Source organism: Bison bison, unplaced genomic scaffold, assembly GCF_000754665.1.
Source record: "Bison bison bison isolate TAMUID 2011002044 unplaced genomic scaffold, Bison_UMD1.0 scf7180017864329, whole genome shotgun sequence".
Lineage (NCBI taxonomy): Eukaryota > Metazoa > Chordata > Mammalia > Artiodactyla > Bovidae > Bison > Bison bison.
In genome coordinates, this window is record NW_011494901.1 from 2487133 (window position 1) to 2499921 (window position 12789).

Sequence of the window (12789 nt, forward strand, 5' to 3'; positions counted from 1 at the left end):
AGCATATTGGGCACCTACCAACCTGGGGAGTTCATCTTTCAGTGTCTTATCTTTTTGCCTTTTCATACTGTTCATGGGGTTCTCAAGGCAAGAATACTGAAGTGGTTTGCCATTCCCTTCTCCAGTGGACCACATTCTGTCAGACCTCTCCACCATGACACGGCCGTTTTGGGTGGCCCCACACGGCATGGCTTAGTTGCACTGAGTTAGACAAGGCTGTGGTCCATGTGATCAGACTGGCCTGTTGTCTGTGACTGTGGTTTCAGTCTGTCTGCCCTCTGATCCCCTCTCTCAGTGTCTATTGTCTTACTTGGGTCTCACTTACCTTGGACGTGGGGTCTCTCTTCATGGCTGCCTTAGAGAATCTAAACAGCATGTTCAGTGAATGCGCGAGCCTACCTTCTCCTCAACAAACAATATATATATATATTTTTTTAATTAAAATATAGTTGTACAATATTATCTAATTCAGGTGTACTACATAATGATTTCACATTTGCATACATTACAAAATGATCATGATAAGTCTAGTGACCATCTGTCCCCACATAAACTTATTACAATATTATTTACTATATTACTTATTCAGATAATTATATCCCCATGGCATAGTTATTTTACAACCAGAAGTTTGTACCTTTTAATCTGCTTCACCTAATTTGCCCAGCCTGCACCCCCATCCCTCTGGCAAGCACCCATTTGTTCTATATATCTATAAGTCTTTTGTTTTTTACATTCCACATATAAGTGGAATCAGTGATTGTCTTTCTGTGACTTACTTCACTCAACATATTACCCTCTAGATCCATCCATGTTGTCACAAAGTGTACGATAGCTTTTTCTTTTGGCTGAGTAATGATGCATTATATATAACCATCTTCTTTACCCATTCACCTCTTGATGGACACTAAGGTTGCTTCCACGTCTTAGGTACTGCAAATAATGCTGCATTGAACACAGGGATGATATATATATTTTCTAAGAAACGTACTGCACCTCAGTACCCAGAAGTGATGCTGAGCAGGGTCCTGTGGGGGTCCTAGGCACAAAGTCTTTCTGTGTCCCCCACTTCTTTGATTACAGGAAACCGCCTTCATTTAGTCTCCATTTCCTTCCCTGAGTTCCAAGGGACAGACTCAAGCAGTTGTTAATTAAGGAAGGGAGGGGATATGAGATCAGGGGTAAACAGAGTCAAGAACAGCCTTGAGGCAAGATCCTGCTTCCCCAACAACAAATACACATAACAATGTCTTTGAGCTATTTTGCAGATACTGAAACCCCCTCCAGGTGGGAGAAGTTAATGATTAGCACTGGTTTGCTGCCCACAAGCATGTAGACCCCTGGATGTAAAGGTTGATGATGCCAACTCCTACTTAACCTCCCCACCAACCAAGCAAAAGAATGTCCATCAGCTGATCACTCCCTCTTTCAACAATTACTATAAAACGTCTCATTATCTTCTCCAAGTTGGGACACGCGGTTTTGATAGCATTAGCCCACTGTGGCCCCCTTTGCCTGGCAAAGTGAAAAAGCTAGCCTTTTCAACTTCACCGAAAACTCTGTCTCCGAAATTCAATTCAGCCCCATTGTACAGAGAAAGTGAGCTTTCAGCATCAGAAGTGACATTGTTGGGTGATATGGTAGTTCTATTTTTAATTTGGGAGGTAACTTCATACTGTTTGTCCTAGTGACTACACTAAGTAACATTCCCACCAACAGTGCATGAGGGCTCCCTTTTCTCCACATCCTTACTAACACCGTTATTTGTTGTCTTCTTGGTGAGAGTCATCCTGACAGGCGTGATGTGGTATCTCATTTTGGTTTGATTTGGCTTTACCAGATGATTAGTGATATTGAGAATCTTTGTGTCTGTTGGCCATCTATACATCTTCTCTAGAAAACTGTCTATTCAATGACTCTGTCCACTTTTAAAATCCAGTTATTTGGTACCCCCCCCACCCCAAGGTTGAGTTGTATGAGTTCTTTATATAGTTTTGATATTAACCTCTTACTGGATATATTATTTGCAAATATTTTCTCTCCTTCACTAGGCTGCCTTTTTGTTTTGTTGATGGTTTCCTTCATTGTGCAAAAGTTTTTTCATTTGATGTAATCCCATTTGTTTATTTTTGCTTTTGTTTCCCTTGCCTGCGGAGACAGATTCAGAAAAATATTGCTAAGACAGACGTCAAAGAGTATACTGCCTATGTTTTCCTCTGAGAGTTTTATGGTTTCAGGTCTTACATTTAAGTCTTTAATCCATTTGGCGTTTATTTTTGTATATGGTGTGAGAAAGTAGTCTAGTCTGATGGAGCTAGATTTAAGCCCAGGCAGTGTCATTGTACAGTCAGAGGCAGGCGGCCTCAAGCAATCTAAAACTTGACTTGTGAGGGTGGAGATGCTATCCTCAGCCTGCAGGGAACGTGCAGAAAGGGTACAACCATTTGTGGTGTCTCCTTCCAATAAGAGCACTGGTCCCTAGAAACCAAAGGCCATGTTCTAGCCTTTCCATCTACTATTCTGGTTCTGGCAGGACAATCAGATGCACACTAAGTTATTTTAAGGTAGGTGGCTATCTGTCCCATACATCCAGATGTTGCTGGCGCACTCTGGTGGGACCCCTGAACACAGCAGCCCTGTGCTCTGTAGTGAGAACAGGTGGAGTCTCCACCCAGACTTGTGCCCAACATGCTAACTGGTCAGGTCAACCAAGGGAGCTCAGACCCTCACCAACCATCCTGACCGGGGAGCACCCTGCCATTGTCTTTTAGGGAGCGTTACAACTATCCTTTCCTTGCAGCCACAGGTTGATGCTTCCATAGTACCTGACACCTTGGAGGAAAGTTTGGGAAAAGCCAATGATCGCAGACACATGGAATTACAGAAACATTCACCTTTTTCTTATTTTAAAGAGTTATAGGCAAAAGGCAGGTAGTGGTGAAGGATGGAGATTGATGGAGAGCCAGGATGAGTCAGGTAAAGAGCATCAAGGGGAAATGAAAAAAACACCTGGCAGATATCACAGGTGACTGTGATTCTGCTATGACTGTGGTATTAACAAGAGAATATTAACTGCTGTATGACCTTAAACAATTCATCTTACCTCAGGACCTCAGTTTGTTGGTTCATCATTGAATGAATGAGGTGGTTTTGTCCCCACAGTTTATCAAACACAATACACCAGTATATCAAATGATGTAAATATATTTCCATTATTTTTAAAAAGGGCAGGTGAATACACTGAATTCACCTCTTCTAATTGCCCCACCCCCAACATGTACATGGAGAAAGTTATCGCCTGGAAAACTCATTGGAGGTTTAGATCAAGTAGTGTATGTGCGTTAAAACATCAACCACCCGCCTTAAGTAGACCTTAATACAGTGATTGGTTCCATCTAGACTATAGAAACGGTTTCCTGCCTGCTCTTAAGCTACAGTGTGAAATGGTCTCCTAAATGACTCTGGGCCTTCAAAAACTCGGCTTGTCATTCTCAACGTCAGCTTTTGAAAAGTTAGCTATTCAATTCTATACTGTGCATCTTTCATGAGATATTTTCTTTTCATAGATGAATCCTAATTGTGGAACTCACAAAAATATCTTATTTGTCATAAGATCTGAAATAAGAACGCAAGGCAGATGTGCCTAACTTTTGAAAATGTGCTTTTAAGTGGCATTTACACAATATTTTTTCCCCATCTACATAACGTTTCAATGTGCATTTCCTGAAGAGTGTACATCTGTAGATCTCGGGGGAGTAAAGGTGAGTTTGGAGAGTACAAAACTCAAAGCACTGCATCTGCCTTGTCTGGGAGGGTCAATTCTTTTCTAGTCTCATTATGTAAATATGTTTGCATCTGTCTAATTTTAGACTTAATTTTAAATTGTAAGCCCTTTGGGCATCAACCATGACTAATTGTATGTTTTGAAGAGGGCTTAGCGCATGGTTGGTGCTCAGTAAGGGTTCAATAATTGAAAATGTTAACAATAATTATATTTGTAAGCACTTTGAGCAGGACTGTTCAGAAATATGTTTCAGCGGAGAGCCTAGCGTGCTGTTGGCAGGCAAACAACGTGGAATGATAATAACACCAAATGGTCCTCTTGATTTTTCCAGGGGAAAAAGTGGGGAATTTAATGGCTCTCGAACTGATTTTAGGGTCCACGTGAGTGTGGGGGTGCTGAGTCGTTTCAGTTGTGTCTGACTTTGTGGCCCCATGGACTGTGGCCCGCTAGGCTCCTCTGTCCGTGGGATTCTCCAGGCAAGAATATTGGCGTGGGATGCCACGCCCTCCTCCAGGGGATCTTCCCAACGCAGGGAGTGAAGCTGTGTCTCTTACCTGTCTCCTGCATTGGCAGGAGGGTTCTCTACCACTAGTACCACCGGAGAATATAGCAGGCAGAATAACGGTACTTCCCATGTCTGTAAGAGTAGAAAATGCTACCCAATCCAGTATTCTTGCCTGAAAAACTTCTTGGACAGAGGAACCTGGAAGACTACAGTTCATGGGGTCGCATAGAGTTGGACACAACTGAACAACTGAACACGCAATACCTATGCCCTACCCTGGAAACTATAAATAAATCACCTGGCAAAGGAGAATACCAGGTTTACTATGACTACCAGCTAGGAAGGAATGTAGACAGTTTCTTGTTAAGTAAGATGTGAGTTTTTTCTTCTTCAAAAGTCCCTTTACTGCTGTTCTAAGTGTTCTTGTCTGGAGAATCCCAGGGACAGAGGAGCCTGGTGGGCTGCAGTCTCTGGGGTCGCACAGAGTCGGACACGACTGAAGCGACTTGGCAGCAATAGCTTTAATAATATTTAACAATATTTTTTAAAGAAAAATCATTTTTATAAACAAACATGTAAACCAATAATTTTTTCATACACATATATGTTTTTCAAGGGCTATGTGATCACATACAGTTCTGAATTTTTTTTCCTCCAGATCCTCAATCTCTGCCTATATTTTTTCCTAAAATTAACCTGGTCTGAGCATAACATGCCTATGTTCCCAAAAGCCCTTCTCTGGTTTTTAAAGAAGAAAGGCAATGATATCTTTGGGAACGACCGAATTTCAATGATTCTAAGAGAGACTATTGATTTTCATTTTTTTGGTTGGGGAGGATCTGTGCTGGGTCTTCATCACTTTTGAGGCTTTCTCTGGTTGTGGTGAGCGGTGGCTTCTCTTGTTGCAGAGCACAGGCTCCAGGCTCCAGGCTTCAGTAGTAGTGGCGCACAGGCTTAGTAGCTCTGCAGCATGTGGAACCTTCCCAGACCAGGGATTGAACCTGTGTCCCCTGCACTGGCAGGCAGATTCCTATCCACTGTGCCACAAGGGAAGTCCTATTTCCATATTTTAATCTCTAGGAAGTGAGCGTACATTTTGCAATGATGGTAGGTCACAGCTTAAAAGTAGTTTTTCTTTCTTGCTGCTGCTGCTGCTGCTAAGTCGCTTCAGTCGTGTCCAACTCTGTGCAACCCCATAGACTGCAGCCCACCAGGCTCCGCCGTCCCTGGGATTCTCCAGGCAAGAACACTGGAGTGGGTTGCCATTTCCTTCTCCAATGCATGAAAGTGAAAAGGGAAAGTGAAGTCACTCAGTCGTGGCTGACTCTTAGCGATCCCATGGACTGCAGCCTACCAGTCTCCTCCGCCCATGGGATTTTCCAGGCAAGAGTACTGGAGTGGGGTGCCATTGCCTTCTTTCTTAGTTGCACGTAATGTGGTGCAATAAGTAGGACTCGTAGTATCTTGTGATCAATTTACACACTCTTAGATTCCATGATATATGATATTTAAACTGAAACAAAAATTTTAGATGTCAACTCAAAAACGTGTGGAGATACATAGTTTTTCAAAATTCTGCAACAATGTGAGCAAAAAACATTAGGAAACCGGGGATGTAGACCATTTCCTGCTGAAGCTCAGTGTTTTAATCACAGAACAGAGTGAATTGTTTAAGCTAGTCAAGGAAGGGGGGTTGGCACTGGATGGATAGTGTAAGAGTCTGGAGTTCTCAGGCTGGCCTCAGGAACCAGAAAAACCATTTTCCCAGGCTTTGCACAATTCCTTATGGGCCGTATAGTTTCTCCTCTCTGATTTTCTCTCATATCTGCCCCCACTTTCCTGCTTCTCTTAGCAGAAAAGCTTTCTCTATCTATCAGAGCTCAGATAATGGCTTCAGACCTGAGTCTATGCAACCTTTCAGCTCAGCAGCCCACAGCTCACTGGCTCAATTGCTCACAGGTCCCAATCCGAGGAGAGGACCAACTCATGTAAGATGTCCAGTTCTGATCCCAACAACTGGGGCTTGGAATACAAACACCACTGGGGGGAGAAGGGGTAGGGGGTGGTGGCAGTTCCCAAGGATGGGGACTATGAAGAAGCAGGAAGCCACAAACGTGTCTACCAGAGTCAGCAATAGTAACTAACACAGAGTTCTTACAATTGCCAAGCACCCTGCTACTTGCTTCAAATACTAGAACTCACTTAATCCTCCGTGCAATGCTAGGAGGTAGATATTGATATCCATATTTTATAGATGAGGAAACTGAGGCATAAGGTGCTGAAGGAAATTACCCAAGGTCAGGGCCTGGCTTCAGACTCTTTGAACTAAACTGCCTCGGCAACTTTCTCTGTTCGTACCTGGGCTTGCCTGCGGCACTACATGTGGGCTGTTCTGTACCAGGAAGTAGTGACTTACAGGAGAAAGGTAGCAACTGATATTTATCACTAAACTAAAACCCACTGGCTATTTTGGGAATTAGGAGGCAAAGAGAGAGGAACTATAGCATTTTTAACCCCCTGCTGCATTCCAGTCACTTTATATACATTGTGGTATTTTATACACAGTGTAATCCAAAAAAATAAGTATTAAAATCCCATGTTACTTTTGGAGAAACGAAGTTCAGAGGATTGAGGAACGTGCCCCAGATCTCACCACTACGAGGGAGCAAAGCCAGAGTCCTATCCCAGGCCTGACACCTGGGCCTGTGGCATCTTCTCTGGTCCCTCTGCCAGGTTAGTGTCAAAGCAAACCAGGCAACCGGCAAGGTAGAGAGTAAACCAGTCAATCATGTAAGAAAGCAAAACAAGCATCAACTTCCTTAAACAAAATCATTGTTCAAGAATTCATTTACAGATACGTGTTTGATTCATCTGATGAAACATCCTGATTCATCTGATGAAACATCTCTATTTCCTTTGGGCTGTACAAGCATTAATCTAGCTGTCCTCTAACTCTCTGTTGCAGTTTTTGAAGTTTCGACTGAAACAAGGAAAAGCCCTGGCCAGTTCTTCACCTGAGATACAACTGCATGATAAAGTTATTTTTTTTTTTTGCTCTGCCCTTCCTCATAGCTAATTTTTGCTTGCTGACTTAAAATTATCTTCCAGGGGCTCACAGTATAAGAATTTTAACTCTTCGAAGACAGACTCCAAACACAGGGACAAGTCTTTAGAAAGCTGATTGGGTAACACTGGTATGTTGTGGCGGGTTGACAAATGACAGGTAGCTCCTGTTAGACCCTTCTCAGCACCAAGAAACCACCTTGTCAGAGCTGGTGCAGTGGGGACACCAGAAGTCAACATGTCGCCCTGAATGGAAGAGCACAAACTATTTGATCTTAGGGCACCAAAGCATCTCTTAAGTTTTTCTTACATGCTGGGTTTTTATTTGTTCAGTGTTGCATTCACCCACTCCAGTACTCTTGCCTGGAGAATCCCGTGGATAGAGGAGCCTGGTGGGCTGCTGTCCATAGGGTCGCACAGAGTCGGACATGACTGAGGCAACTTAGCATGCATGCATGTATTGGAGAAGGAAATGGTAACTGACTCCAGTGTTCTTGCCTGGAGAATCCCGTGGACAGAGGAGCTTGGTGGGCTGCTCTCCATAGGGTCGCAGAGTCGTACATGACTGAAGTGACTTAGCATGCATGCATGCACTGGAGAAGGAAATGGCAACCCAGTCCAGTATGCTTGCCTGGAGAATCCCAGGGACAGAAGAGCCTGGTGGGCTGCCGTCTATGGGGTTGCAGAGTCGGACATTACTGAAGCGACTTAGCAGCAGCATCAGCAGCAGCATTCACCCAACTCAACTGCCATTAAAAAGGAGATGTCTCATCAATAAAGGACCAAGAAAGGCAGGATGGGTTGACTTCCCTGGTGGTCCAGTGGTTGTCTTTGCCTTCAAAGCAGTGGGTACTGGTTCGATCCCTGGTCGGGGAATTAAGATCCCACATATCTTGCAGCTAAAAAACCAGAACATAAACCACAGAAGCAATATTGTAACAAATTCAAGGAAGATTTTTTAAATGGTCCACATCCAAAAAAAAGAAAAGAAAAGGCAGGCTGGGAATTCAGACACTGGGTTTCAGTGTAAAATCAGAAAGTGACTGGACCCATTTGTTAGAAAGAATCAAAGCTGAGGCAACTCCTGATCAGCTGAGTTTTCTCTGAATCAACAGCTTTGATGAAACCACCTGAAATGAGGAGTGGGTACCAAGGCTTACTCTGTGCTGGACACCAGGCAATTGTCTTTACGTCATCTCAGCAAATGTCCCCCTCACAGCAACACTTCGAGGGAAGCCTTATTAAGCCACATGTTCCTGAAGAGGACACAAAGGCTGAGAAGGTAAATGAACTGCTTAGGGGTAGGGGATGCACAGCTAGAGGTGACCTAGCTAGAAGTCAAACCCAGTCCTGAAAAACTCCCCAAACCACGGTTCACCATGAGATGCCCTACTAATAACTATCCTTTCTACTCTGCACAGAGTAAAAAGCAATTAAGAATCATTAGTTAGGGCTTCCTCAAAAACCTGCTCCTGTATTAAATTGCATTTTACTAGCTGAGCTGCCGGAGAAGGCAATGGCACCCCATTCCAGTACTCTTGCCTGGAAAATCCCATGGATGGAGGAGCCAGGAAGGCTGCAGTCCGTGGGGTCACTGAGAGTTGGACACGACTGAGTGACTTCACTTTTACTTTTCACTTTCATGCATTGGAGAAGGAAATGGCAACCCACTCCAGTGTTTTTGCCTGGAGAATCCCAGGGACGGGGGAGCCTGGTGGGCTACCATCTATGGGGTCGCACAGAGTCCGACACAACTGAGGCAACTCAGAAGCAGCAGCTGAGCTGCAGCTCACTTCTACTTCCAGGCCTAGAGTTACAAACCATCTGGAACACAGCTGCCAGAGCATTCCTCCCAAAATGCCATTGTCATTATGTTACTCCCCTACTAAGACCCTATCACTTCCATGATAATATTCTAGAGCCTTCTTTTGAGTAGGAGAGGAAAGAGTCAGGAGTCTTGAGAGAGAATCAGACAGAGCTCTGCGGGAGATCAAGAAGGGTCAGGTCAAAGGTACAGGGGGGGAATTTACCTGATAAAGGAAAAGGGAATGCCCATTCTCTGAGATACAAGGAAAGAAGAGCAACAAATCCCAAGCTGCCTCAGAAGTGGAGCATTCTTAAAAAGGAATCTCAGACCAGAGATAATCTATGTGGAAACCTTTTTAAAAAGATCCTCCACAGACATTGATCTTTGGGCATCTGCCAAGAGTCATAAAAGGAAATCTGGCTCAAGAGATGAAAGTAACATTGTGTAACAATGAGAAAACTCAGCTCCTGTGCCGCCAAAACACTCATTCTCAAGTATGTTCCTGTGGTGGGCCCTAGGATACACCACCCGGATCTCCTTGCAATAGAAGCCTGTTGTCTCAGCTTCTGGGCATCTGTCAGTGGACAGCCGTCAGATGGCGATCCCTTCAAGGGAAAGCCTCACTGTGAGTAGCCACCTCCATCAAGGTCATGCGCCTTCCCTGGGAGCCCCTACCTAGTAGCCTAGTCATTACGGAGCAGGAAGACCTGACCATCTGGCCAAGTCAGGACAACCCGGAAAGTCACTGTAGCTCGAGAGCTCCCGGTGGGGATGGCCAAGGCTCTCACTGACCCTGCAGCATGTCCTCCTCCCACAGGTGTGGATGTCAAGGACACCCCTTAATAAGTATCCTGACCTCTATATACAACCTCGGAGCTGCTTCTTCAGCAATTCAACCTGCAACAGAATGTCAATGCATCGAGGTTCTTTTATGAGCAAGGAGACAAGAGCAAATCAGAAACTGGGATCCTTTTTGCCTGATTCCCAAGTCCATTTGGACTATCAGGAAGCAGCACAAAATCTCTCAGAATCTCGGGGGTTGGGCAGCTGCTTAAACAGACCAGTTGATTGAATGCATTATTACCAAAATAGCCATCCATGCTACAATATTCCTATTTTCAAAGAACTCACAGTGATTTATTCTTATTTGTAAAACTTTGTGAGGTTATGCAGATTCATCTTTACTCTCCACGTATTCACTCAAAGCAAGACTTTTTAAAGCACCTAGCCAGGCACTATACTAGGGAGTGCAAAAGTGAAGAAAAGACTCAGGCCTTGCAGGGCTCCCAGGTGGACAAGGCATTTAAACAACACAAAGAGGGCTACAGTGGAGGCACAAATGCAGTCTTTTTCCAGTCCAAAAGAGACTGTGATTGGAGTCTCAAGACGGTGGGAAGAGAACTGACCGCAACATGAAAACTGTAGCTATTATCACAGGCGATCAGGTATAGTGGGGAATGCAGACCTTGGAGCCAGACCAAGTGGTTCTGAACCCTGACTTTGTCACATTCCAGTTCTTAGCAGGTAAGTTACTTAACCTCTCTTGATATCAATTTCCCCTTCTGTAAAATGATGGTAGCTCAGGTTGCCATAACAAAACACCACAGATTGGGAGTTTATTTTTTATAACTCTTGGGGCTGAAAAGTCCAAGATCAGGGTGCTGGCTGATCTGGTTCCCTGGCAAGAGTGCTTCTCCTAGTTTGCAGATGGCCACTTACCCACCATGCCCTTTACATGAAATAAACAGAGGAAGCAAGCTCCCTGGTGTCTCTTCTTATAAGTGCACTAATCCCATCACAAGGACCCCACCCTCCAGACCTCCTGATACCCAAGTGCCTCCTGAAGGCTCCGTCTCCAAATACCAAGACATTATGGGGTTAGGGTCTCAGCATATGAATTTAGGAGGCATGAAATTCAGTCCATAGCAGTGGTACATATACCGCTTTCCACATAAGGTTGTGGTGAAGACGAAATGAGCCAGTGTGTATTAGGTGCCTAGACTAGTGACTGCCTCGTGCTAAGTTCTATCTGCAGGTGCTTGCTCTGTTTATTATTAGAGTCACAGAAGCTAAAAAAAAAACTGAGCAATGTCAAATGCATCAAGATCTTCCTCATTGAAGCTAAATTCCTTTGTGCACATTGTCTCTCAAAGGAAGACAGATGAACTTATTGGGAATTAGAAACAGACCAGAGTAAAAGTGAAAGTGTTAGTCACTCAGTCATGTCCAACTCTTTGTGATCCCATGGACTGTAGCCCACCAGGCTCCTCTGTCCATGAGATTCTCTAGTGAAGAATATTGGAGAAGGTTGCCATGTCCTTCTCCAGGGCATCTTTCTGATTCAGGGATTGAACCTGTGTCTCTTAAGTTTCCTGCATTGGCAAGATTCTTTACCATCTGAGCCACCAGGAAAACCCAAGGAACAGGCCTGCTGCTCCTGCTGATGCTAAGTCGCTTCAGTCGTGTCCGACTCTGTGCGACCCCATAGATGGCAGCCCACCAGGCTCCCCCGATCCTGGGATTCTCCAGGCAAGAACACTGGAGTGGGTTGCCATTTCCTTCTCCAATGCATGAAAGTGAAAAGTGAAAGTGAAGTCGCTCAGTCATGTCTGACTCTTAGCGACCTCATGGACTGCGGCCTACCAGGCTCCTCCACCCCTGGGATTTTCCAGGCAAGAGTACTGGAGTGGGGTGCCATTGCCCTCTCCTAAGGAACAGGCCTATTTTCATGCAAATATTGGTTTGGAGAGACACTTTGCAATCAAGTATTACTAAAGTGAAAATCTCTGTCCTCTCTATATTCTTTGTTTTCATACCTCTTTTTTCTTTCCTTTGTGATCAAATGCCTAACAATTTCAGAAACTTGTCCAGTTAGGGGATTACTTCCATTAAAGAGTGTTTAGCTCTTAATCCCACAGGGCACAAGCAAGTTGAAATATAAGACATCATAGAAAAAGAAGAATTTAGCAGGGTTAAGCTCGAGGTGAGAGGTGAAAAGGGGTGAAATGGAAACCCAAGGAACCGTATCTTGAGGAAAACACCAGTTAGAGATGGGCAATGGTTAATTTTTCAGCTTAACTTTCAGTTAGTTCTGGAATTGGGTTCAAAAATAACGGTTTTTATTTGGCTTCCAACCTTTTTGGCTGCATAGGGCTTTAAGTATATTTTCTATTGGAGATAGGCTGTTGGATGCAATTCTGCATTCAGGAAATGTGGCAAACATCCTTAGTTAAGTAAATAAAAGGAGATCTCAAAACTCCTTAGGCTGAGAGAAATGGATCTCACATCCTTTCTCAAATTTTTTTAAGTCTCATTTCTATAGGACTGCTGAATTCACAGATGATTATTGACAACTTGGTTGTTTTGACTGTTGCCATCTTGGTCATTTCCACTGTTGTTAGGCTGTAACACTGACAGCCCAGAGCCTTAGATCCCTGGCTGGCCCTTTAGGTCTTTCTACTTATTTGCTGCTTGTTACTCCTCCTTGAAAGAACAGAGAAAGTCTGTTATAATTAAGATGAAGAATGATGGACAAGTGTGAACATACACTGTCAAGGGTAAGGGGAAAACAGATGCTCTCATTCATTTTTTAAAAATGATAGATTTATTGAGATATAATTCACATTACTT